Source organism: Mustelus asterias, chromosome 29, assembly GCF_964213995.1.
Source record: "Mustelus asterias chromosome 29, sMusAst1.hap1.1, whole genome shotgun sequence".
NCBI lineage: Eukaryota > Metazoa > Chordata > Chondrichthyes > Carcharhiniformes > Triakidae > Mustelus > Mustelus asterias.
In genome coordinates, this window is record NC_135829.1 from 16,315,209 (window position 1) to 16,337,637 (window position 22,429).

Genomic DNA, 22,429 nt, shown 5'->3' on the forward strand with positions numbered 1-22,429 from the left:
GTTTATTTATTTGTGTCACAAGTAGACACATTAACACTGCAATGAAGTTACTGTGAAAATCCCCTAGTCGCCACACTCCGGCGCCTGTTCGGGTACACTGAGGGAGAATTTAGCATGACCAATGCACCTAACCAGCACTTCTTTCGAACTGTGGCAGGTATTGAGTTTGTATTAAAACATTTCGTGGAATATGTCTTTTGGACTGTGGGAGGAAACCGGAGCTCCCGGAGGAAACCCACAGACACGGGGAGAACGTGCAGATTCCGCATAGACAGTGACCCAACTCAAACCTGGGTCCATAGCGCTGTGAGGCAGCAGTGCTAACCACTGTGCCACCCCTATTGATAGGGTGTAGAGAAAGGTCAGCTTAATATAAGGTAGGTCTACTCAAAAGTCTGATGGCGGCAGGGAAGAAGCTGTTCTTGAGTCAGCTGGTACGTGACCTCAGACTTTTGTATTTTTTTCCCCGACGGAAGAAGGTAGAAAAGTACCTCACCTTGTGTTGTGAGCTTCTGAAAGTCTTGCGTAAGAGCAAGAAACAGGGGCAGGAAAAGGCCCGTAGACCCCCTTCCGCTAGTCAATAAAGATCATGGCTGAACTTTCACTGTGCTCCATTTTCCTGCCATAATCCCATATCCCTTAGTTTCCAAAACTCCATCAATCTCAGTCTCTAATACACAGAATGGCGGAAGCATTCACAACCCTCTAGACCAGAGAATTCCAAAGAATCACCATTCTCCGAGTGAAGAAATTACTCCTCATCTCGTACCTCAATGATGACCCGCTCATATTGAGAGTTTAACTTCTCCAGACCTTTTTTGATTTATTATTGTCACATGTATTAGTATACAATGAAAAGTATTGTTTCATGCGCGCTATACAGACAAAGCATACCGTTCATAGAGCAGGAGAGAGTGCAGAATGTAGTGTTACAGTCATACCTAGGGTGTAAAGAAAGATCAGCTTAGTGTGAGGTGGGTCAGGTGGCAGCAGGGAAGAAGCTGTTCTGGAGTCAGTTGGTACATGACCTGAGGCTTTTGTATCTTTGGAAGAGAGTAAAGCCTGCTGAGAATTCTGTGCAGTTCAATGGGATTGCTTCTTCTTCTCCAAAACGGCAGGGAATGCAAGCCTGTTTCTACTCTATCTCTCTTCAAAGGATAGACCTCTACATTCCAGGAATTAGTTTAGTGAAGCCTTGCACACTCTAAGATGAGTATACCCACCTTTAGGTAAAGAGACCACAGTATTTCAGGTGTGGTCTCACTGAAGCCCTATGTAATTGCTGCAAGACTTTCTTACTCCACTGCAGTTAAGGGCAACATGCTATTTCAGATGAAAAACACTGGGTATGCTGGAAGTCTGAAATAAGAGCAGAAAATATTGGAAATAATCAACAGATCAGGCAACACCTGTGAAGAGATAGGGGAGGCGATGGCCTAGCAGTATTATTGCTAGACTATTAATCCAGAAACTCAGCTAATGTTCTGGGGCCTGGGTTCGAATCCCGCCACGGCAGATGGTGGAGTTTGAATTCAATTAAAAATATTTGGAATTAAGAATCTACTGATGTCTGAAACCATTGTCGATTGTCAGAAAAACCCATCTGGTTCACGAATGTCCTTTAGGGAAGGAAATCTGCCATCCTTACCCGGTCTGGCCTACATGTGACTCCAGAGCCACAGCAATGTGGTTGACTCAACTGCCCCTTGAAATGGCTGAACGAGACACTCGGTCCAAGAGCAACTAGGGATGGGCAATAAATGCTGGCCAGCCAGCGGCGCCCATGTCCCAGGAATGAATAAAACAAAAAATCTTCACTGACTTTTCCTGACAGTGAGAGTTTTAACAACACCAGGTTAAAGTCCAACAGGTTTATTTGGTAGCAAATGTGTTGTTCCCCAAATAAACCTGTTGGACTTTAACCTGGTGTTGTTAAAACTCTTACTGTGTTTACCCCAGTCCAACGCCGGCATCTCCACATCATGATTTTCCTGACAGCTCAGAGTTTTCTCATCTTGTACTGTCCAAGCTTTCAGTTAAGTCTCCATGGTCTATCGCTGCATTGGTATATATGAAAAGTCAGAAATAAGAAAAGGTCATTTCGAACTGAGGTGAGGAGAAATGTCTTCACCCAGAGCGTGGTGAATGTGTGGAATTCACTACCACCAAGTGTAGTTGAGGCCAAAACGTTGTGTGATTTCAAGAAGAAATTAGATATAGCTCTTGGAGCTAAAGGGATCAAGGGATATTGAATTCGATGATCAGTCCTGACTAAAATGAATGGCGGAGCAGGATCGGAGGGCTGAATGGCCTACTCCTGCTTCTAATTTCTATGTTTCTATGGTACATCGAAACCCATTCCTTTATAGTATGCATTTGCCATCTCGAAAACACTATTTAAAAAGGCCAGTAGCTGCAAATGGGAAAGATCCACATGTCTTTGTTTTCAAGGGAACCTCCCACAATGTGTGCAAAATAAATGTTACTTTTAACAAGAGGGCCAACCCAAGGAACTTGTTATCTATTCCAGTAGGTCACATGCAACAATTCATCTCCCTTCTCCACCACCTTCCCATTTTCCCCACTCTCCCCGCTATAGAGTACTTGCAAATGGTTAGTTGACAGAAAAGTAACCTTTCGAACGAGGATTTAAAAAAAAATTTAAATGGAATTCCTGACCTGAAGTAATTCTTGACCCAGAGTCTTCTGATTTTTTATTGGCTGTGCTGATGGCCAGAAAGCAAGTGAATTGTACACTCTGAGCTGTTCCCTTGTCTGACAGGAAGGCAATGATCAGACTTCACTGTAAATTCCTCCAGGGTCATGCCTGAATTCTATCTGACTCAGGCAATCAGCTGTGTACATTTCCAACTCTCATAAATCTGGAGTGGTTTTGAGATAGACTGCTGCATTTTTGTCAGATCCAATTAACTGGCGGTTTGGTCAAAGAAGAAACGTTGTGTTGTCGAGGCAAGAAATGTAAATCATTGTGATATCCCTTTATTCTTGCACCCCTAGTCATCCTCCTGAATACTAATCATAGAATCCCTACAGTACAAAAGGACGCCGTTCCGCCCATCGAGTCTGTACCAACCACAACCCCACCCAGGCCCTACTCCACACATTTTATCCTGCTAATCCCCCTGACACTAGGGTCAATTTAGCATGGTCAATCCACCTAACCCGCATACCTTTGGATCGTGGGAGGAAACCGGAGCACCCGGAGGAAACTCACGCAGACCACGGGGAGAGCGTGCAGACTCCACACAGACAGTGACCCGAGGCTGGGAATCGAACCCAGGTCCCTGGCGCTGTGAGGCAGCAGTGCTAACCACTGTGCCACCGTGCCCCCCCCCCCCCCCCCCCCCATTGCTCATAATGTAGAAAGAAGGCTTTACTTAGAGAATGAGTATACAGCAATGAAAGGTGAGCTCCCTTACTTTCTGTCGGCAGACTGATGGCCTTTTTTTTGGGCGAGATGATTTGATGAAAGCTTTCACAATATGATTGAGGGGTAGCAGGTATTGAGTTTGTATTAAAACGTTTCGTGGAATATGTTTGACGTATGCCCTTGAATAGAGTTATTGCACAGGAGTGGGAGACAGAATTGCATCCGAGAATCATTTTTCAATTGCGTGCATTCTACTGGAACAAAATTAAACCCTTCCTCGTCCCTCTAAAATGTACTGAACATCACCGATCCTCTTTAATCTCGAATTTTATTGCAAAAGGCAGCGAGTGATTATCGAGCGTGTTTTGATTTATTATGCTCTTCATCACTTCAGCAGCAGAGCTATAGTTAGTGTCCATGTGTGCAAGTGGTATACTGAATGGGTTATTTATCCGTTAGGTAGTCATGTTGCAAGTCAAGAAGGAACTAATTTGAAAAATTGATCTGCAGTTATTCATTCAGGTACAATATTCCATTATGTACTGAGTGAAGAAAAGTAAGAACCGTATTTAGCTGTTAGGATCCATTAAATATTTAGGTACATTTGATGGTCCTATTACAAATGCTTTAAATCTTCCACTTTTTGCAGCCATTTACACACTGGTTTTTAATATCTTAAACTGGTATTCAATTAATTAAAGGTAGACTTTTAGATAGAAACATAGGAATTAGGTGCAGGAGTCAATAAATCCAGCCCTTTAAGCCTGCTCCGCCATGCAGTCAGATCATGGCTGATCTCTCCCTGGTCTCATCCACCTGTTCCCCATATCCCTTTATCCCCTTTCTATTAGAAATATATCTATCTCCTTCTTGAGACTATTCTACGATTCAGATTCCACCGCGCTCTGGGGCAGCGAATTCCACAAATTCACCCCCCCCCCCTGCGAGAAGTCGTTCCTCCTCATCTCAGGTTTTAAATCTACCGCCTCGCAACCTATTCCTGTGACCTCTTGTTCTAGATTGCCCCACAAGGGGAAACATTTGGTCAACACTTACTTTATCAATCCCTTTTAAAATTTTATATCGCTCGATCAGATCCCCCGTCGTCCTTCTAAACTCCAGCGAGTATGGGCCCAAACTGTTTAATATCTGCTCATACATCAATCCTTTCATCTCTGGAATTTTCATTGCATAGCTGAGGTAGTATGTTATTAGAGTGTGCATTTGAATCTAATTTATTTATACTATTGGGGGAAATGTTTCTTGTGTGCATTCCATATTGAGAATGGAAGTTTGTCTCCTAATTTTATCTGGAATGTCGTGACTTTATCTTTTAGGCCTTCCCATTTTTGTAACTGAAAAATATTATTTTTAGAGTCACTATTGAGAACTTGCTGTGTTTTAAATTTGATTTGATTTGTTATTGTCACATGTATTTTATACAGTGAAAAGTATTGTTTCTTGCGCGCTATACAGACAAAGCATACCGTTCATAGAGAAGGAAAGAAGAAGGTACAGAATGTCGTATTATAGTCATAGTTAGGGTATAGAGAAAGATCAACTTAATGTGAGATAGGACCATTCAAAAGTCTGACAGCAGCAGGGAAGAAGCTGTTCTCGAGTCAGTTGGTATGTGACCTCAGACTTTTCTATCATTTCCCGACAGAAAAAGGTGGAAGAGAGAATGTCCGGGGTCCGTGGGGTCCTTGATTGCAAATGAGCATTTAATAAACCAGTTCTAAAGAATAGTCATTTGACTCAAAGCATAAGCTCTGTTTCTGTCTCCACAGATGTTGCCAGACCAGCTGAGCTTTTCCAGCACTTTGTTTTTGTTTCAGATCTCCAGCATCTGCAGTATTTTGCTTTTATGAAGTAAAATGTACCTAAAAGGCTTCTTCTTGTTTGGCAGATCTATAGCAGGAACAGTAACCTTTTCAAATGTTTCTAGTGTATTTAATAATCGCCAACATGTCTCCTGTCACTCAACGTGAATCAGAGGATGCACGAGGGCGTTGTCAACCTTTAGGTACCTACACTCAACCCTGGAACACCTGGATAGCCAATACACCTATGTCAGACTCCTATTTATTGACTACAGCTCAGCCTTCAACACTATTCTTCCTACAGAACTCATCTTCAAACCCCATGGTCTGGGGCTTGGCTCCTCCCTCTGCAACTGGATCCTGAACTTCCTAACCCACAGACCGCAATCAGTAAGCATAGGCATCTTCACCCCCTCCACGATCATCCTCAACACCGGTGCCCCACAAGGCTGTGTTCTCAGCCCCCTACTATACTCCTTATACACCTGTGACTGTGTGGCCAAATTCCCCTCCAACTCGATTTTCAAATTTGCTGATGACATCACTGTAGTGAGTCAGATCTCAAACAATGACGCGACAGAGTACAGGAATGAGATAGAGAATCTGGTGAACTGGCATGGCAACAATAATCTCTCCCTCAATGTCAACAAAACAAAGGAGATAGTCATTGACTTCAGGAAGCGCAGTGGAGAACATGTCCCTATGTACATCAACAGGAACGAAGTGAAAATGATCGATGGTTTCAAGTTTATAGGTGTCCAGATCACCAACAACCTGTCCTGCTCCCTTCATGCCGATGTTATGGTTAAGAAAGCCCACCAACGCCTCTACTTTCTCAGGAGATGAAGGAAATTTGGCATGTCCGCTACAACTTTCACCAAATTTTACAGATGCACCATAGAAAGCATTCTTTCTGGTTGTATCACAGCTTGGTATGGCTCCTGCTCTGACCAAAACTGCAAGAAACTACAAAGGGTTGTGAACGAAGCCCAGTCCATCACACAAACCAGCCTCCCATCCATTGACTCTGTCTACACTTCCCGCTGCCTTGGAAAAGCAGCCAGCATAATCAAGGACCCCACGCACCTCGGACATAGTTCTCTTCCACTCTCTTCCCCCTTCTACCATCGGGAATAAGATACAAAAGTCTGAGGTCGCATACCAACCAACTCAAGAACAGCTTCCTCCCTGCTGCCATCAGACTTTTGAATGGATAAAAGCAAAATACTGTGGATGCTGGAATCTGAAACAAAAACGAAAGTGCTGGAAAATCTCAGCGGGTCTGACAACACCTGGGGAGAGAATAGAGCCAACGTTTCAACTCTGGATGACCCTTCGTCAGACCCTACTCTGACTCAGCCGACAGACACTTTTGAATGAATCTACTGTGCATTAAGTTGATCTTTCTCGACACCCTGGCTATGACTAACACTACATTCTGCACCCTCTCCTTTCCTTCTCTTTGGTATGCTTTGTCTGTATAGCACGCAAGAAACAATACTTTTCACTGTATCGCAACACACATGATAATAAATCAAACCAAACTTGATGATAAAGAAAGTGAAAAAGGGAAGCATATTCCAGGAACTGTGTATTATGTACAGAAAGTGCCCAATGAATACAGAAAACCTTTCTGCTGAATATAATGCTCATTGAAATTCAAACTATCATTGTAGTTTTCTGAATGCTTATAGGAATAGTGAACAAAATAATGGTAACATCTCCTGGTCATTTTGATTTAACCAAGTACATTAGCAGCTGATCCTGTTGCAGCAACAGTCATCAAGCTTCTTGGAGGCTTACATGCAAAAGCTCTACTCATCTGCCACCTTCTCCTTAATTGGAACCTGTACCGTGACTAATCAGTGCTATTTAATTACCATTTACTTAGTTCCTGATCTGGGCCCCTCCAACTGGGGCCTCACTCCTCACCCAAAATCAACTGCAGATTGCGGACATTTTTATAGAGTTAATTTGCAGTGAGTCCCATGGATATCAAACTGTGGCTCACAGCAGCAGTTCAGAGGTTTGTGCTACATTGTTGGAAGTGGTGACTTTCAGATCATAGAATCCCTACAGTGCAGAAGGTGGTCATTCGGCCCTTCAAACCTGCACCGACTGCAATCCCACCCAGGCCCTATCCCCATCACGCCATGTATTTACCCGGTTAATCCCTCTAACCTACGCATCCCGGGACACTAAGGGGCAATTTAGCACGGCCAATCAACCTAACATACACATCCTTCATCATAGAATTCTATAGTGCAGAGGGAGGCCATTCGGTCCATCGAGTTTGTATCGACCACAATCCCACCCAGGCCTTATCCCCATAACCCCATGTATTTACCCTAGCTAGTCCCCCTGATATTAAGGGGCAATTTAGCATGGCCAATCCACCTAACCCACACATCTTTGGACTGTGGGAGGAAACCGGAGCACCCGGAGGAAACCCACGCAGACATGGGGAGAATGTGCAGACTCCGCACAGACAGTGACCCAAGCCAGGAATTGAACCCGGGTCCTTGGCGCTGTGAGGCAGCAGTGCTAACCACTGTGCCACCAGGCCGCCATTTTTTCTTTTGTCCATTGCAGATCGGCGATGAGGGGTAGGATTTTCCGGCCCCATGGCCAGAAATTCCTGCTAGAGGACAACGGACCTTTTCGGACCTTTGCATGGTCCTATGATTCCCGTAGCGGGCGGGACGGGAAAATTCCACCCAAGGTGTTAAACCAGTGCCCTGTGCGCTCCCAGTTGGACATTTAAAAAGCCCCATGGTACAATTTGAAGAATAACGGGCATTCGCTGTGCGTGGGTCAACATTTATCCCTCAACCCTGGACACTAAACCAATTAGCTGGTCATTTCATGACTGTTTGCAGGACCATGTTGTGTCTCAATTGGCTTCATTACACAATGACCATATTTAAAATCCAAGAATCCCTACAGTGCAGAAGGAGGCCATTCAGCCCATCGAGCCTGCACTGACCACAATCCCTCCTAGCCCTTTCCCCATAGCCCCACGTATTTACCCTGCCAGTCCCCCTGACACTAAGTGGCAATTTAACATGGCCATTCCACCTAACCCACACATCCTTGGAATGTGGGAGGAAACCGGAGCACCCGGAGGAAACCCACACAGACACGGGGAGAATGTGCAAACTCCACACAGACAGTGCTCCTAGCCAGGAATCGAACCTGGGTCCCTGGCGCTGTGAGGCAGCAGTGCTAACCACACTGTGCCACCGTAACAGTAACTAATTAGCAGTGCTGTGCAGCATATTGAGGTTGTGATAGATATGATATAATGTTCTTTCATTGTTGTGAAGGAACATTCTAATACATACGTTCACTATTAATTGGAGATGAAGAGTGCAAATCGGATTTGGATTCTGGCCCTGCTGTGGTTCCAATGTTTTAAAGTTTTAACATTTATTTATTAGTGTCAGAAGTAAGCTTACCTTAACACTGCAATGAAGTTACTGTGAAAATCCCCTAGTCGTCACACTCCGCCGCCTGTTCGGGTTACACTGAGGGAGAATTTAGCACCTAACCAGCACGTCTTTCGGACTGTGGAAGGAAACGGGAGCACCCGGAGGAAACCCATGCAGACACGGGGGAGAACGTGCAGACTCCGCACAGACAGTGACCCAAGCCGGGAATTGAACCCGGGTCCCTGGCGCCGTGGGGCAGCAGTGCTAACCACTGTGCCACCGTATGTGTCCTCTTCCAGGGTATTTACCAGTACAGTAACTAACAATTCTAATGTAGATCTGTGAACATTTTGCAAAAACGTTTTAGTGGAAGAGTTGCCTGTCTAGTTTATTGAAAGTTAAAATCTGACAGGCATAAAGTTCTCTGCACTTGGCATCATTTCTCTAGCGTTTCCGATTGCAGAATTTAAACCCAGGCAGGCAGCTGATTTGTCATGCCAGGAGGATTATTCTACCACTGGATTGCGGTTTTGTAATGACCGCCAAGGTTACAAAATCAAGTTTACTCCAGCATTCAGCCAGGGACATGGGGAAGAAAAAAAATACTTAATTGAACAGTCGAGCTGGGCAAGTGTTTGCCATTAGAAACGTTTAAACCTGTTTGCTTCAAAACTTTTGAAATCAGAGTCATAGAGGTTTACAGCATGGAAACAGGCCCTTCAGCCCAACTCGTCCATGCCGCCCCTTTTTTTTTAAACCACTAAGCTCGTCCCAATTGCCCGCGTTTGGCCCATAATCCCTCTATACCCATGTAACTGTCTTTTTAAAAGACAAAATTGTACCCGCCTCTACTACTACCTCTGGCAGCTTGTTCCAGACACTCACCACCCTCTGTGTGAAAAAAGTGCCCCTCTGGACCCTTTTGTATCTCTCCCCTCTCACCTTAAACCTATGCCCTCTAGTATTAGACTCCCCTACCTTTGGGAAAAGATGTTGACTATCTAACTGATCTGTGCCCCTCATTATTTTATAGACCTCTATAAGATCACCCCTCAGCCTCCTACGCACCAGGGAAAAAGGTCCCAGTCTGTCCAGCCTCCCCGTATAACTCAGATGTTTACTGTGACTGTTTAGGCAGCACAGAACTCTAATAAGCAAGTTTCCTGCCCTCTGTGACAGTTTTCTCTTGCAACCATTTCTCTCCTGTCCTGAAAGAAGTTGTTTCTTTGCTGGGTTACAGTTCCCTGTGCACCGGTCACTCAGTGTCTCTTCCAAGTAACCACTATTCATGTGAGCCTCTATGTTTATGGTAACACAGTAATTTGTGGGGTGAATCCACCAATTGTAGTCACCTTGCTGAGAGCTAGCTGCAAACAAACAACCTTAATTTTATGGATGGATTCAGTCTATCTCCGTAATAGCCCTATTAGTGAAGAGAGCCTAACGTGTTGAAATTGTGTGCACATACGCTTCCACTTAAATGCACAGCTTTCACAGTGATGGCTATTTCCTTTTGTAAGCTGTCTGTGTGAGTAAAGAGATTTTTTAATTCAATCGTGGGCGTCGCTGGCTAGGCCAGCATTTGTTGTCCATCCTTAGTTGCCCCTTGAGAAGGTGGTGGTGAGCCGCCATCTTGAATCGCTGCAGTCCACGTGCTGAGGGTTGACCCACAATGCCGTTAGGGAGGGAATTCCAGGATTTTGACCCAGTAACGATAAAGGAACAGCACAAAAATAGAAAATGCTGGAAAATCTCGGCAAGTCTGTGACAGCATCTGTGGGGAGAGAATAGAGCCAACGTTTTGAGTCTAGATGACCCTTCGTCAGTTTGAGCTAAACAAGCAGCTGTGGACTGGAGGGAGGTTTAAGCCCCGATTTCTCCTCTCTTCATCCGTCCAGAAGCAAAAAAAAAGTGATTAGATTTGATACCCCCTTTATAAGTGGTGGCATGTATCCCAACCCGGTGGCACAGCGGTTAGCACTGCGGCCTCACAGCACCAGGGACCCGGGTTCGATTACCGGCTTGGGTTACTGTCTGTGCGGAGTCTGCATGTTCTTCCCATGTCTGCGCGGGTTTCCTCCGGGTGCTCCGATTTCCTCCCACGCTCCGAAAGACGTGCTGGTAAGGGTGCATTGGCCATGCCAAATTCTCCCTCAGTGTACCCGAACAGGCGCCAGAGTGTGGCGACTAGGGGATTTTCACAGTAACTCCATTGCAGTGTTAAAGTAAGTCTACTTGTGTCACGAATAAATGAACTTTAAGCCCCTCCATTTGATGTGATCCAATTATCTATTGATAACCCCACAGCAAACTCTTGAGCCTGCTCCGCCATTCAATAAGATCATGGCTGATCTTTTCGTGGACTCAGCTCCACTTACCCGCCCGCTCAACGTAACCCTTAATTCCTTTACTGTTCAAAAATCTGTCTATCTTTGCCTTAAAAACATTCACCGAGATAGCCTCAACTGAAGCTTAGAAAGATCCTTTCATACATATCCAATGGTTGGGGTTTACCTGTATGGTCCAAGTTAGGTTTCTGCTATGAAAACATTCCAGATTTGGTTTAAAAGAGGATAGCTTCCAGGACTTTGTTTGAACTCTCGAAGAAAGAAAGAGCCAGCCCATTAATCCTAAGAGATTTAAAGGTGGGCCCGTGTAAATTGAAATGCTTCCCCCACAAATGTTGCCCAACCTCTCCAGTGTTTTCTGATTTTATCACTGGGCAGGGAATTCCACAGATTCATAATCCTTTGGGTGAAGAAGTTCCTCCTTAACTCAGCCTCAAAATAAGGGGGAGCAGATTTAGGACTATGCCCCCTCGTTCTAGTTTCACCCGCCAGTGGAAACAACCTCCCTGCTTCTATCTTATCTATTCCCTTCATAATTTTATATGTTTCTATAAGATCCCCACCCCCCTATTCCTCCGAATTCCAATGAGTATAGTCCCAGTCCACTCAGTCTCTCCTCATAAGCCAACCCTCTCAACTCCGGAATCAACCTAGTGAATCTCCTCTGCACCCCCTCCAGTGCCAGTATATCCTTTCTCAAGTAAGGAGACCAAAACTGTACACAGTATTCCAGGTGTGGCCTCACCAGCACCTTATACAGCTGTGTTATTTCTCACATGTTCAAAACGTGGGAGAGGGGTCGCTATATAGCCACCTGTGCACTCGTACGCTAAAAAGATAGAGAAAGAAAGATTTACCAGTCAAATACCACAGAGAAAGTAATTAGTGTGTCACTTGTGATCAATGTCCAGAATCAAAGATAGAAAGTCTGAGCTTTCTTCGTACCACAATGCTGGTTTCACCAGCTATGGGTTCATGTCACATGTCTCCCATCCCTCCACTTTGACAAAGGTTGTGAATTCCTTTGTCTGGGTCCCTGAGATTGCTGATGTTCCAACCATCAAGTCTTGAACAGGAGACCATCCTAGCAGACGTACTGGCGCAGCTCGGTTCTCTTTGAACTCGGTCCCTGCAGCCCATAGGGGGTCGTTAGGGTCGCTTCAGAAATAACGAGGTGTCGGTTTCTGCGGAGCTGCCATATTAGCTCCTATTGTTTGAGGGACGCAGAGACATTGCTTCAGCCATTTAAAAAGGATCTTTGTCCATTCTCTACAATTTTAGAAATTGGGCCATGAAAATATATATATTTTATAAGTGTAGTGTGAGAGATCTGAGTCCTCTGACACAGTTCATGTAAAGTTGCGTGTTTTGTGTATTTATGTCACTCTTACCTGTCTATGATATATCAGCCATACCCTGTTATAAACTGTCCACCCTTTCAATTCAAGAGGAACCATTCCCCACAGTCCCATTCATTTCAGGCCAGCCCAGCTGCTTTGTTGGAGTTCCCCTATTTCATGTGTTGACTCTTCTTGTCACTGTCTCCGAGCTAGCTGCCTATGTAATTCTGATGATAGCCTGATCAATAACCTCCGCGCAGCAAGGAGTGTTTTTTTTCTCTCTCGCTTTGCAAAGGGCAAAGATTCCAAACATTGAGCTGAGAAAATAGCTTATGCAGTATGTGTGCTCTTCTATACGAATAAAGTATCATTTTTCATAATTACTGTATATATTTAATTAGTTTCCTTACTTGAGGAAAAATAGAAATGGATTAGAAGCAGTTCAGAAAAGATTCACTAGACTAACTCCAGGAATGGGTGGGTTGTCTCATGAGGAAAGGTTGGACAGTATTCACCAGAGTTTAGAAGAGGCGACTTGATTGAAACCTTTAAGAATCCACAATGGATTCTTTATTGCCTGCCGCAGTACTTACTCAAGTTCAGTTAGGATTCACCATGATGCTGCCTGGAATGGAGCATTTAGGTTATGAAGAGAGGTTGGATAGACTTGGGTTGTTTTTGGTTGGAGCAGAGAAGACCGAGGGGCGACCCGATTGAGGTGTACAAGATTATGAGGGGCAACAGTGGACAGAGTGGATAAGGAGCAATGTTATGGTTTAGGTTAGAAACTCCAAAGTATTTTATGAAGCCCGCCTGAATCATAAGTTTTGAATTTGGCGAGGACAAACATGAGATGTTTCACTTCAGGTATGGCGCAAGGGACCCACTAGAGAGCTTTTATCAAACAAAGTTTATTTAAGAATATCGTTAACATGTATAGTAAAAAAAATTAGCAAGACCGTTTATCAATTACAAACAAGAAAAAAACAACCACTATAATGTACAACTCTTAATGAATATCTCTAATGTGTTCCAATTGAAATCAAAACCCATATAGAGAACAAAATCCCTTTTCACAGGTTTAACACAGCACAGACTAAAGCTCACTTGATACTGGGATCGAGTTCCCTGGGTTGAATGCTGATTTCAAATGATCTTGAAAACTCAGAGCCGTTTGTAGTGGTATCAGTTCCCCAAAGCACAGATTATTTACTACAGGAAGACAATAAGCTGTGCTTTCAGTTAACTGGTAAAAGTTTCAAAATAAAAAACAGAGAAAGAGACTTTTTTTCCCCAGCTTTTCTTCTCAGACTGCCACTAACACTGCAGCTAAAACAAAACTGAAACATGACCTCTTGTCACCTGACTTGCCCACAGTTTCTCGCCTCCCACAATGACATCACCTACGATTGTGAGCATGATAAATACTGACAGTGAGAGCCGCAGAGATCATGATTAAAAAAACAAAACACTTCTTAAAGGTACACTAACGTCACAGCAGTTGTTTCCCCTCAGTTGAAGGGTCAGTTACGAGGGCACATAGGTTCAAGGTGAGGGGCAGGAGGTTTATGGAGGAAAAGCTTTATCCAGAGCCTGGTGACAGTCTGGAATGTACTGTCTGGGGAGGTGGTAAGGGTGGGTTGCCTCGCATCCTTTAAAAAGTACCTGGATGAGCACTTGGCACATCATAACATTCAAGGCTGTGGGCCCAGCACTGTTAAATGGGATTAGGTGGGAATTCAGGTGTTTCACATGTGTCGGTGCAAACTCGATGGGCCGAAGGGCCTCTCCTGCTCTGTATGATTCTATGAGTTATGAATGACTGCTTCTTCCAGAGAATATACAACTTATATTCATATCTAAACATGGCAAACATTCCAAGTTCATTGTCCTTGATATGTAAGGCTCCATTGCTTACAATATCAATCACAAGATCATTCAAAATACTCGGTATAGAATAGTGAAACTCAAATAGTGAGAATATAGAACTAGTTGGAGTAGTCAGACAAATATGACCATTGGGACAGCAGTCGGCCATTTAACCCTTCAAGCATGTTCCACCATTCAATCAGATAGTGGCTGATTTGTACTTCAACTCTGTTTACTAGCTCATACATAGAATCCCTATAGTGTAGAAGAGGCCATTTGGCCCATTGAGTCTGTACCGACTCTCTGATAGAGTATCTTACCCAGGCCCTCTTCCCTGTTGATCTAGAAGGAACTCTTCCAGTGTAGACAATAAAAAAATAACAAAACTTACTCCAATTTATAAATCAAAAAAAAGGTTTGATAAAGAAATTTCACTACTCCAAACTTGAGGCCTCACTCTCGGCCATTCCCAGTTCCCCACAATTCCCAACAGGTTCTTATTTATACTGAGTTAGCTGGTCAGCTGATCATCACATCATTCTGTCATTGGTTACATGATTCACTGGGTCAGCTGACTCTTACAGCTTGTTACCATTGGTTGCATTACAACAGACCCAATGTTATCACCGGTTACATTCTAACATCCCCCCCCCCCCCCCCCCGCTCTATTCCTGCAACCCCACACATTTACCATGGCAATCCCACCTAACTTGCACATCTTGGGACACTAAGGGGCAATTTAGCATGGCCAATCCAGCTAATCTGCACATGTTTGGACACTAAGGGGCAATTTAGCATGGCTAATCCACCTAACCTGCACACCTTGGGACACTAAGGGGCAATTTAGCATGGCCAATCCATCTAACCTGCACATCTTTGTAAAGTGAAATAAAATAATGCAGATACTGGAAATCTGAAAGAAAGACAAAATGCTGGAAATACTTACTCAGCAGGTCTGGCAGCATCTGTGGAGAGCAACAGAGTTGATGTTTCAATCAATGACCATCTGAACCTGAAATATTTATTCTGTTTCTTTCCACAGATGCTATACAAATGCAAGTTCGCCTACCCTTTAAAATTTACTCATTTTCATTTTTAGTTCGTGTCTTAATTTGAGTCCCCCCCCCCCCCCCAAAATGAATTAAATTTCAGATGAACAAAAATGACACGTTCCAGCATCACCATTTTCTATTTTAACAACTCTGCTGCGACATGCGAGTGAAAAACATTCTGCTCCACCCTTTCGATCTACCAACCCGGTTCCTGCACCGCGTGCACTCTCGCAGGGAAATGCTCAGATCTATGTTTACCGCCGTTCTCATGATACCATTTCCTGGCTTCAAAGGTCTCTCGCGTTTCGCCACTCTTGCCCTTTCTCTGTCTTTCTTAAGAGAAACTCTTGAACATGTTCTGGCAGCAGGATGTATGCAGTGTCTTAATTGACATCTGGATGAACTTGCTTACTCGGTGTTTCCTGAACTGCAGAAATCACTGAATTGATGGGAATAAGTCCGTTCTTCACTTGACCACAGCTTATCTCTACCCTTAAAGGGTTCATGCGTATGATATTGTTTGGACCTTTTACAAAACTTGAGCGGCATAACACAGCGCCTTGTAAGGTGCGTGTACTGAAATCTCCTGTGCTATCATGCTCAGGAAGTTGAGTGCTGCCGTGCTTTAAAAATCCCCCTTACACACAAACAAGAGAAACACATCAGTCTTTGACAGCGGAAGGCATAAGCTTCATTTCACATGATATAGTGAGTAAACAGTAACACTTTTAAAATCATAAAGTGCCAGTGCTTATGTTTGGTATTGTGTGATCCAGCTGGAGAAATGCTGCTCAGGCAAAGCCAGGTGTGCTGCCAGTCACTTAGTGTCACTCGCGTTTGCTAATATTTGCACAAAAGTATTTTCACAGCTTATTGCACCAGTTGCCCTTCACGACACGGTGGCTCAGTGGTTAGCACTGCTGCCTCACAGCGCCAGGGACCGGGGTTCGATTCCCGGCCTTGGGTCACGGGGAGTCTGCACGTTCTCCCCGTGTCTGCGTGGGTTTTTTTTTAATAGAAACCCTACAGTGCAGAAGGAGGCCATTCGGCCCATCGAGTCTGCACCGACCACAATCCCACCCAGGCCCTACCCCCACATATTTTACCCGCTAATCCCTCTAACCTACGCATCAGGACTAAGGGGCAATTTTTAACCTGGCCAATCAACCTAACCCGCACATCTTTGGACTGTGAGAGGAAACCGGAGCACCCGGAGGAAACCCACGCAGACACGAGGAGAATGTGCAAACTCCACATCCTCCGGGTGCTCCATTTTTCTCCCACAGTCCAAAAGACGTGCTAGTTAGGTGCATTAGCCGTGGCTCGCTCAGTGTACCCGAACAGGCACTGAGTGTGTGGCGACTCGGGGATTTTCTCAGTAACTTCATTGCAGTGTTAATACAAGTCTACTTGTGATAATAATAAATAAACTTTAAAAAACACAGCAGCAGCCTGTTCAATCTCTAAAATGTCATTCATTGTAGAAATTAGTAATTGATCCTGATCCACAGCCCCCCCCCCCCCAATCCTCAAACCTGCTGTTGATTCAAACTTCAAATGCAGAAGTCACTGTCACCCACAAGGCTGTTTGACTACTTTCAGCTTTCCCTTACCATTTGGCTGGAGAACATTATTCCCACTGCTCCTTCCTTCTTGCTTGCTCTCTCTCACTCCCACTTTCCTCTCCTTTTTGTTCTCCAGTTACCAGAACACACTGGGTACTGTCGACTACTAAACTGTTGCCTCTTCACTACCCACGATGGCACAGTGGCACCGGGACCCGGGTTCAATTCCCGGCTTGGGTCACTGTGTGTGTGTGGAGTTTGCACGTTCTCCCTGTGTCTGCGTGGGTTTCCTCCGGGTGCTCCGGTTTCCTCCCACAGTCCGAAAGATGTGCTGGTTAGGTGCATTGGCCGTGCTAAATTCTCCCTTGGTGTACCCGAACAGGCGCCGGAATGTGGCGACTAGGGGATTTTCATGGTAACGTCATTGCGGTGTTAATGTAAGCCTACTTGTGACACTGATAAATAATAAATAAAATAATTCTTCCCAGCAACCTGCCCTTTGTCTCCCAATTATTATATACTTTGCCCACTCTTCACTGCCTAGAGTGGAAGAAGGTAATCTTAAGAGCAACTGGCTAAGTTAGTTTGCTATAGATTTGACTTTACTGTACCTCATTCTCCTGCCAAGACATTTGCTATTCCAAAATAAATCTACTATTTAAGAATGACCTCTAGTTCTATTCCCTCCTTTGCCCTCACCTCAAATACTGAGCATGAGAAGCTTGTGGATTGCTTCACCTCTGAGATGACCATCCATGCCACGGCTTCCTGCTTTACTTGACCTCCACACCGTCTCCCAACAAGTCCAGCCCAGATCCTGCTCCACTTGCATTTTCTTCCCTGTCTCTTTCTGTCTTCTGATGGCCCCATTCCCTGATCCCTTGATACTCGAGGGATACTGATTACTTAGTCACCACTTATGACATTATTAATGGTTCCCTTTCCTCAGGGACAGTCTGTCTACCATTAAAACTGCTGCTATCTTTCTCTACCTGAGAACTCACCACTGACCTATCTGTTACTCCATCCCACTTAGGCCTTTGAATGTGCCAATGCCTGTTGGACCCATCCCTTGTATCTCTGTTTACCCCCTTCAAGCCTCCGTTCTGACTTCCAGTCATATCGAGGCAACATTCCTTGGGCTGCAGTCATCAATGACATGCTGTCTGTGACTGAATTATCCCTTTGTGTTTCTTGACCTTCCTGCAACACTTGTCATGACTAACACTTCCTCCATTCTTCAGCTTTCTGAGACTGCCCTTGTGTTGCTTCCATTCCGACTTAGTGGATGCAGCAGTTAATCTTCAGCCACTCTCTGCAACATTTGCCTCAGGGCCTCTCTATGGTCTGTGCTTGGATCAACCCGCCTTCTCACCTTTACGTTTCTTCTTCCAACTCCTGCTCACTGCTCCGAGGTGGCAAAGTATCCACCGTATCCTGCTGACGACTAACCCACCATTTCTCCGGCATTCTGTTTTAATTCCATCTCTATGGCTTTCTCTCTCACCCAAGTTAGCATTGAAACTAATTGAGAAAGTGTGTCTGATAACATCCACAAGCCTTATGATTGATATTTCCTTGTAAGTGAAGTCACTGTTACATGTGGGAGCCAATGTGTGTCTGATCAACACCAAATATGGGTGACCTCGTGCTATTTTCATAGAGTATCATAGAATCAGACAGTGCAGAAGGAGGCCATTCGGTCCATCAAGTCTGCACCGACCACAATCCCATCCAGGCCCTATCCCCATAACCCCATACATTTACCCTAGCTAGTCCCCCTGACACTAAGGGGCAATTTAGCATGGCCAATCAACCTAACCCGCACATCTTTGGACTGTGGGAGGAAACCGGAGAACCCGGAGGAAACCCACGCAGACACGAGGAGAACGTGCAAACTCCACACAGACAAGTGACCCAAGCCGGGAATCGAACCCAGGTCCCTGGCGCTGTGAGGCAGCAATGCTAAACCACTGTGCCACCCTGCCGCTGGACTATTAATCCAGAAACTCAGCTGATATTCTGGGGGACCCGGGTTCGAATCCCGCCACGGCAGATGGTGGAATTTGAACTCAGTAAAAAAAAAAATCTGGAATTAAGAATCTACTGATGACCCATTGTCGATTGTCAGAAAAACCCAGCTGGTTCACTAATGTCCTTTAGGGAAGGAAATCTGCCGTCCTTACCCGGTCTGGCCTACATGTGACTCCAGAGCCACAGCAACGTGGTTGACTCTCAACTGCCCATGGACAATAAATGCTGGCCAGCCAGTGACGCCCAAGTCCCATGAATGAATAAAAAAATAAGATGCCTGATTGGATAGTGATAATTAAATGGAAAGCTTTGGTTAGAATGCCAAGAGAAGTCCATACTCTTCATGGCATTATTTTGTTTCTGGCTGATTCAACAGGTTTAACATCACTTCTGAAAGACGACAACTGCTATAATCATAGAATCCTAGAATCCCTCGGAGCCATTCAGCCCATCGAGCCTGCACTGACCACAATCCCACCCAGGCCCTATCCCCGTAACCCCACATATTTACTCTGCTAATCCCCCTGACGCGAGGGTCAATTTTAGCATGGCCAATCAACCTAACCCACACATCATAGTTGCAGCACTCCTGTAGTTCTACAAGTGAGTGCCAGCCTAGGTTACATGTTCAAAACCTTGAGTGGGGCTTGAATCCCAGTTGCAACTTTTTTTTTCCTACTCGGCTGAGAAGGCTGATTCTGGGAGATCCGACAGTGAATCCCAGCCTCGCAACTGGCTGTAAAATGGCTTAATCTATTTTAATGGAATCCGAACTATCAGCAGATGGAGCATCAGTTAGTTTTTTTTGTAATGTATGAAGTGAAATTATTAATCTTAATTAGTCGTAAACAGCTCCATCGGAATATGGGACTGTATGTTGTGGTTACCAGCTGGCTGAGGGGACCAGAATGGGTAATAATTGGGGGTTCGGGCAGGGGGAGGGGGGGGGTCTGCTTGCTTCCTCACTCATGTCCCCCACATTGAATCAAAATGGCCGGTTAGTGGCCATCAGGTGCGGAGGCTGGTCCAGACGTCATATCTGTCCCTATCTTTATGCCGCGGTGTGCTGAAGCTTCCACGGTGCCTCAAAGGGCTCTGGCTGGTGCCTGGAACGATCCCAGTGAATAAAATGTTTGCGACAGGCCGCCAACGTGAACTGGTTTCGCCAACCAGTGATTCGCAAAAGGATCTTACTGTCCCCCCCCCGAAGACACTGCGTAATCTGCAAAGACCTGGCGATCTAAGAGTGGAACTAATTCACCTTTTGCCCGTAGGTGATCTGCGCAGGGTAGCATCTTCCACCACAGACTGGCTGCTGCTTTCCCCCGGGGGAAAAGTGATCTCTAGTTCCTGTGCTAGAGATCTCAGCTTCCAGGATATCCATGTCTCTATGTCCCCTTCTCCTCTTTTGTTATGATGTGGAGATGCCGGCGTTGGATTGGGGTGAGCACAGTCAGAAGTCTCACAGCACCGGTTTAAAGTCCAACAGGTTTAATTGGAATCACGAGCTTTCGGAGTGAAATCATAGATCATAGAAATCATAGAAACCCTACAGTACAGAAAGAGGCCATTCGGCCCATCGAGTCTGCACCGAACATAATCCCACCCAGGCCCTACCCCCATATCCCTACATATTTTACCCGCTAATCCCTCTAATCTACGCATCCCAGGACACTAAGGGGCAATTTTAGCATGGCCAATCAACCTAACCCGCACATCTTTGGACTGTGGGAGGAAACCGGAGCACCCGGAGGAAACCCACACAGACACGAGGAGAATGTGCAAACTCCACACAGACAGTGACCCGAGCCGGGATTCGAACCCAGGTCCCTGGAGCTGTGAAGCAGCAGTGCTAACCACTGTGCTACCGTGCCACCCCTGAGTCACCTGATGAAGGGGCAGCGCTCCGAAAGCTCGTGATTCCTAATAACCCTGTTGGACTTTTAACCTGGTGCTGTGAGACTTCTTACTCTTTTGTTGTGGCAGCCTAAAAAACAGCAAAGAAGCAAAGTCTAACTCTGCAGCAACATGCAGCCACGGTTCTCCTCAGAGGCCTCTTTATCCACCCTCGCACCTGGCGTAACTCACTCACAACGATTTTTTTCTAACAAAAAAATGGCGTGGGCGATGAAAAATCGCAGTTGATTGTGTCGTTAAGCAGGCCAATTGCCCGTGAAAACACCCGCTCGCCACTTGTAATGTCAGAGGGGCATGATGACTTTGGTTGGAGGAGTTGGCCAGCCTGATTTGCAGCTGCAAAATCTGGCCCACAGAGTGTAGAATGTTCCTCATGCTTAGCCTGATTGTGTAGCTTCTTAGAATGTTTTACTGCATTGCAAGGCCAGATATGAATGCAAGTTGTTGCTATGCCAGTCATATCACCTTAGCTTAGGATTTCCACTTGAATCGCAGTTCATGTTATTTTATTCGTTTAGGGGCAAAGCCAGCGTTTACTCCCTATTCATAGGGAAATTGAAATGATGGCTGTCACAGCCCAGAAATAGTGTGTGACACGAACTAAATAGGGCGGCACGGTGGTTAGCACCGCTGCCTCTCAGCGCCAGCGACCCGGGTTCGATTCCCGGCTTGGGTCACTGTCTGCGCACATTCTCCCCGTGTCTGTGTGGGTTTCCTCCGGTATTCCTCCCGCAGTCCGAAAGACGTGCTGGTTAGGGTGCATTGGCTGTGCTAAGTTCTCCCTCAGTGTACCCGAACAGGCGCCGGGAGTGTGGCGACTAGGGGGATTTTCACAGTAACTTCATTGCGGTGTTAATGTAAGCCGACTTGTGACACTAATAAATAAATAATACATAAAATAAATAGAGGACGGGAAATGCACTAAATTCCCTGCACAAGAGCACCCGGGATGAATTTGAGTGCAGTCCTCAGACGAAGGACGGTTAGGGGCGAGGGAGTAATTTGACGAGCACAGACGCAGACACGTTTTACCCCCTCCCCCATCCAAGTCTAACATCTGTCGTTACACAAACTGTCTGTAAATTGCTGTAACTGCAACTTGCTGTCAATATTGGTACTGCAGCACTTCCACAGGGGATTAGCTCGGATGTGTCTGTAACTAAAGTGATCGGTTATTGTAAATATTGGAAAGAAGTGAAATGCTGTGGATGCTGGAAACCTGAAAAGGAAACAAAGGAATGTTGGAGAATTTAAGCCAATCAGGCAATCTGTGTGGAGAAAGGAACAGCTGTAACACTTCAGGTCGATGACCATCCTGGGGTTCAGTCCTCTGTTGCTAACTTAGTTTGTGAACCAAGTGATACGTTTTCCTGCTTTGTCACAGAAATCATAGAATCCCCACAGTGCAGAAGGAGGCCATTTGGCCCATCGAGCCTGCACCGACTACAGTCCCACCCAGGCCCTATCGCCGCAACCCCACATGTTTACCCTGCTTGTCCCCCTGACACTAAGGGGCAATTTGGCATGGCTAACCAGCACATGTTTGGAGTGTGGGAGGAAACCGGAGCACCCGGAGGAAACCCACGCAGACACGGGGAGAACGTGCAGACTCCGCACAGGCAGTGACCCAAGCTGGGTTTCGAACCCGGGACCCTGGCG

At 45.4% G+C, this 22,429-nt stretch overlaps 1 protein-coding gene across 2 annotated transcripts in view; it reads left to right on the plus strand.

Moving 5' to 3' along the window:
- usp3 (ubiquitin specific peptidase 3) overlaps window positions 1–22,429 on the plus strand; it is a 109,047-nt gene that overhangs the window by 43,267 nt on the left and 43,351 nt on the right. The window lies entirely within an intron of this gene.